The sequence below is a fragment of the Somniosus microcephalus genome, chromosome 5, assembly GCF_052327205.1.
Source record: "Somniosus microcephalus isolate GS21.2 chromosome 5, FLI_Smic_1.0, whole genome shotgun sequence".
Taxonomy (NCBI): Eukaryota; Metazoa; Chordata; class Chondrichthyes; order Squaliformes; family Somniosidae; genus Somniosus; species Somniosus microcephalus.
In genome coordinates this window covers 281,687,517-281,693,516 of record NC_140991.1, presented here as the reverse complement: position 1 = coordinate 281,693,516, position 6,000 = coordinate 281,687,517, and positions in this window count along the sequence as shown.

The following is a 6,000-nucleotide window of genomic DNA, read 5'->3' as shown; positions in this document are numbered from 1 at the left end:
GAGGTTGAGGCCTGGTTTGTTCAAATGTGGAGTTACTCCTCCCCAGGTTGTGGGAGTGAGTCATTTGTTGCACTTTTTGTGGGGGCCGTTGATTGTTTTTGGGATTCATGTCGGAAGGGGTTTCATTTTTGTCAAATATAAATTTATCTTTATTCAGACAGTGTCCATGGTTGTTCTTGTTAGTCTTTGTTGCCTTCGCCGGCTGAGGGCTTGCGGAGCGGCTGCATTCATCTTGCTTCATGGCCACAAGGCATTCCCTGACAGGGGGCTTAGAAGTTACGTTCAATAAGCTGCCGACGGACGGCCCTTGGACCTTGTCGCTCCCTCCTGGGAACGTACTCCTCCTCCTCCTCCTGCTCCTCCTGCTCCTCCTCCTGAGGTGGTGGTCCAACGTCAGGTGGCAGTGCCTGAATCCTGCGGAGAGCCAGGTTGTGTAGCATGCAGCAAACTACGACAAATTGGGAGACCCGGTGCGGCGAATACTGCAGAGATCCGCCGGAACGATCAAGGCAGCGGAACCGCTGCTTGAGGACCCCAATAGTTTGCTCGATGATGTTTCTGCTCCTTTGATGGCTCTCGTTGTATGCCTCTTCAGCAGCGGTCCTGGGCGCGCGGAGCGGGGTCATGAGCCAGGTACACAAAGGATAGCCTTTGTCCCCAAGTAGCCATCCTCTTGGGGGAGGCTGTGCCTCGAACATGTCATGCACAATACTCTGCCGCAGGATAAAGGCATCGTGGCAGCTGCCTGGAAAGCAGGCATTGACAGCCAGGATGCGCTGCTTGTGGTCACACACCAGCTGCACATTGAGAGAATGGTAGCCCTTCCGGTTGCGATACCGCTCGCCATGCTCCAGAGGTGCCCGCAAAGCCACATGCGTACAGTCAATGGCGCCCTGCACCAAGGGGAAGGCCGCGAGTCTTGCAAATCCCACTGCACGCTGATGCTGGCTCTCCAGGGCCATGGGGAAGGAGATGAATTGGCGTCTCCTTCTGAAAAGGGCATCGGTCACCTGGTGGATGCAGCGATGCACACCGAACTGGGATATGTTAGCTATGTCCCCAACAGCGAATTGGAAGGAGCCGGTGGCATAGAAGTTCAATGCCACCGTCACCTTCACTTCCACCGACAGAGACGTCCTGCACCTGAGCTTTGGACGCAGATCTCTGCGAAGCAGGTGGCAGATCTCTGCAACCATCTCCTTTCGGAATCTCAGCCTTCTTACACATCGCGCGCCACTCATGGTGAGGTTGGAGCGCTGCTGGCGGTATACCCTGACTGGGTAAGGCCTATGTTGCCGACGCCTGTTGCCCCCTCTGCCTCTAGCCAGGGCTGCCCCTCTGACCCCGCGTCTGCGAGCCCTACGCACATGGCGCTGAAACTCCGCGTTGGCACCCCATGCAACCCCCATCAAATGCTGGCAAACAGTCAAATTTCCAACAGGGCACTTGCAGCGCTTTGGCCTGAGTCCAAAAATACCTGAGCTATTGCTGCACGAAACCAGTTAGCTCTCCTCCTTGTTGTGTGTCCAGAAATCCGTTGCACAAGAGTGTTTGCTGCAAAATGGCTGCCCTTTATACTGCAGGGTACGTGCCCTTTAATTTGCGCTCCCCGGGGCCCGCGTCGGCTGTGTTGCGTTCCATTTTACAAATGCTCTGGCCGCCAGCCGCACAATGGGGCGGTCCGACTGAAGTTTGGAATCGGGGCGCGCAAAGGGCGTTGCACGAGGATGTGACGTCATTTTCTGCGCGCGCAGCCGGGCGGGCGCTAAACTTTGCGCTGGCGCTAAGGGTCAACTTAATTTGGGGCGAGGCGCAAACTGCACTGCGCCTGGGTGCTACACGCATAGCGCCCGAAATTCACTTCTCTTAAGGCGCTAACTGCTGGCGCAACCAACTGAATTTCTAGGCCTTGTGTCTTAATGCGAGGAGCATTTGTAATAAGGTGGATGAATTGGCTGCGCAAATAGAGGTAAACGAATATGATTTGGTTGGGTTTACAGAAACGTGGCTCAAGGATGGCCAAGACTGGGAACTCAACATCCAGGGGTATTCGATATTCAGGAAAGATAGGCAAAAAGGAAAGGGAGGTGGCGTAGCATTACTGGTTAAAGAAGGGATTAACACAATTGTAATGAAGGATATTAGCTCTGATGATGTGCAATCTGTATGGGTAGAATTGAGAAATACTAAGGGGGAAAAAACGTTAGTGGGGGTGGTATATAGACCTCCAAACAGTAAGGCGGAGGTTGGGGATGGCATTAAAAGGGAAATTAAAGAAGCGTGCAATAAGGGCACAGCAGTCATCATGGGTGACTTTAATCTACATATAGATTGGGCCAACCAAATTAGTAACAATATTGTGGAGGAGGAATTCCTGGAGTGTTTACGGGATGGTTTCCTGGACCAATATGTCGAGGAACCAACCAGAGATCAGGCCATCTTAGACTGGGTATTATGTAACGAGAAAGGATTAATTAGCAATCTTGTTGTACGAGGCCCCTTGGGTCAGAGCGATCATAATATGATCGAATTCTTCATTAAGATGGAGAATGAAGTAGTTGACTCAGAGACTAGGGTCCTCAATTTAAATAAAGGAAACTACGATGGTCTGAGGAGCAAGTTGGGTAGGGTTGATTGGGGAATGGCACTCAAAGGGTTGATGGTGGATAGGCAATGGCAAACATTCAAAAGACCAAATGGATGAGCTACAGAATTTGTTCATCCCAGTTTGGCATAAAAATAAAACAAAAAAGGTGACTCAACTGTGGCTAACAAGGGAAATTAGGGATAGCATAAGATCCAAGGAGAGGACATATAAATTGGCCAGAATAAGCAATAATCCTGAGGATTGGGAGCAGTTTAGGATTCAACAAAGGAGGACAAAGGGATTAATTAAGAAAGGGAAAATAGAATATGAGAGTAAGCTTTCAGGGAACATAAAAACTGACTGTAAAATCTTTTATAGATATGTGAAGAGAAAAAGATTGGTGAAGTCAAGCGTAGGTCCCTTGCAGTCAGAATCAGGGGAATTTATAATGGGGAACAAAGAAATGGAAGACCAACTAAATACATATTTTGATTCTGTCTTCACAAAGGAGGACACAAATAACCTCCCAGAGATGCCGGGGAACATAGGGTCTGATGAAAGGGTGGAACTGAAAGAAATCAGTATTTGTAGGGAAATGGTGTTAGGAAAATTGATGGGACTGAAGGCCGATAAATCCCCAGGGCCTGATAATCTACATCCCAGGGTACTTAAGGAAGTGGCCCTAGAAATAGTAGATGCATTGCTGGTCATCTTCCAGAACTCAATAGACTCTGGAACAGTACCCATGGATTGGAGGGTAGCTAATGTTACCCCACTGTTCAAAAAGGGTGGTAGAGAAAAAGCCGTGAATTATAGACCGGTAAGCCTGACATCGGTAGTGGGGAAAATGCTAGAGTCCATTATAAAAAATGTAATAGCAGAGCACTTGGAAAGCAGTGATAGGATCGGACAAAGTCAACATGGATTTACAAAAGGTAAATCATGCTTGACTAATCTACTGGAATTTTTTGAGGATGTAACTGGTAAAATAGATGAGGGAGAACCAGTGGATGTGGTGTATTTGGACTTTCAGAAGGCTTTCGATAAGGTCCCACATAAGGGATTAGCATGCAAAATTAAGGCACATGGGATTGGGGGCAAGGTATTGACTTGGATAGAGAACTGGTTGGCGGACAGAAAGCAAAGTGTTGGAATAAACGGGTCGTTTTCCGAGTGGCAGGCAGTGACTAGTGGGGTACCGCAAGGATCGGTCCTAGGACCCCAGCTGTTCACAATATATATTAATGATCTGGACGAGGGAATTGGATGTAATATCTCCAAATTTGCAGACGACACAAAGCTGGGTGGGAGGATATGCTATGAGGAGGATGTCGTGAAACTCCAGTACGATTTGGACAGGTTGGGTGATTGCGCAGAAACATGGCAAATGCACTATAATGTGGATAAATGTGAGGTTATCCACTTTGGTGGCAAAAACAGGAAGGCAGATTATTATTTGAATGGCAATAGATTGGGAGAAGGGGAAGTGCAAAGAGACCTGGGTGTTCTTGTGCACCAGTCGCTGAAGGTAAGCATGCAGGTGCAGCAGGCAGTTACGAAGGCAAATGGTATGTTGGCCTTCGTAGCAAGAGGGTTCGAGTACAGGAACAAGGATGTCTTGCTACAGTTGTACAGGGCCTTGGTGAGACCGCACCTTGAGTACTGTGTGCAGTTTTGGTCGCCTTACCTGAGGAAGGATGTTCTTGCCATGGAAGGAGTGCAGCGAAGATTCACCAGGCTGACACCTGGGATGGCAGGAATGACGTATGAGGAGAGATTGTGTCGATTGGGCTTATACTCACTGGAGTTTAGAAGATTGAGAGGGGATCTCATCGAAACCTATAAAATTCTGTCAGGCCTGGACAGACTAGATGCAGGAAGGATGTTTCTGATGGCTGAGGAGTCCAGAACCAGGGGGCATAGTCTAAGGATAAGGGGTAAGCCATTTAGGACTGAAATGAGGAGGAATTTCTTCACCCAGAGAGTGGTGAACCTGTGGAATTCTCTGCCACAGAGGGCGGTGGAGGCCAGTTCATTAAATATATTCAAGAAAGAGTTGGATATATTTCTTAAGGCTAAAGGGATCAATGGATATGGGGAAAAGGCAGGGACAGGGTACTGAATTTGGATGATCAGCCATGATCTCATTGAATGGCGGAGCAGGCTCGAAGGGCCGAATAGCCTACTCCTGCTCCTATCTTCTATGTTTCTATGGCAGTAATAGTAGGGGTTTTCAACTACCCTAATATAACTGGGATAGAATTAGTGTAAGAGGTTAGAGGGTGCAGAATTCTTAAAGTGCCTTCAAGAGAGCTTTTTTAGCCAGTATGTAACAAGCCCAACAAGAGAGGGGGCAGTTCTGCACTTAATTTTAGGGAATGAAGCTGGGCAGGTGGAAGGGGTATCAGTGGGAGAGCATTTTGGTGGGATTGATCATAATTCAATTAGATTTAGCATAGTTATGGAAAAGGACAAAGATAGACCAGATGTAAAAGTTCTCCACTGGGGAAAGGCCAAGTTTACTAAGCTGATTTAGCAAAAGTGGACTGGAAACAACTACTTGAAGGTACATCAGTGTCAGAGCAGTTGGAGGCACTCAAGGAGGAGATGGGGAGGGCCCAGAGCAAATATGTTCCCACAAAGAAAAAGGGTGGGACTCCCAAATCTAGAGCCCCTTGGATGTCAAGGAGTATACAGGGTAGGATAAGGAAAAAAAGGGAAGCTTTTGTCAGATACCAAGAGCTCAATACTACAGAAAGCCTAGAGGAGTATAGAAAGTGCAGGGGTGAAATTAAAAAGGAAATTAGGAAAGCAAAGAGAAGGCATGAAAAAATATCGGCAAGTATAATCAAGGAAAACCCAAAGATGTTTGATAAATACATAAAGAGCAAGAGAATAACGAAGGAAAGAGTAAGGTCTATTGGAGACCAAAAAGGTAACCTATGTGTGGAGGCAGAAGACGTGGGTATGCTTCTTAATGAATACTTTGTGTCTGTCTTCACAGCAGAGAGGGACAATGCCAACATTGTAGTTAAAGAGGAGGAGTGTGAAATATTAGATGGGATAAACATAGAGAGTGAGGAAGTATTAAAAGGTTTAGCATCTTTGAAAGTAGATAAATCATCAGGCCCAGATGATATGTATTCAAGGGTGTTAAGCGAGGCAATGGAGGAAATAGCAGAGGCTCTGACCATCATTTTCCAATCCTCTCTGGCTACAGGCATGGTGCCAGAAGACTGCTAAAGTTGTGCCATTCTTTGGGTAATATTTAATTACCCAAATATCGATTGGGATAATGCTAGGGTAAAGGGAAAGGAGGGGGAGGTATTTCTGAAATGTGTTCAGGAGAATTTCCTTGACCAAATAGGAAGGAGGCATTGCTGGATCTGGTGCTGGGGAATGAAGTGGGCCAA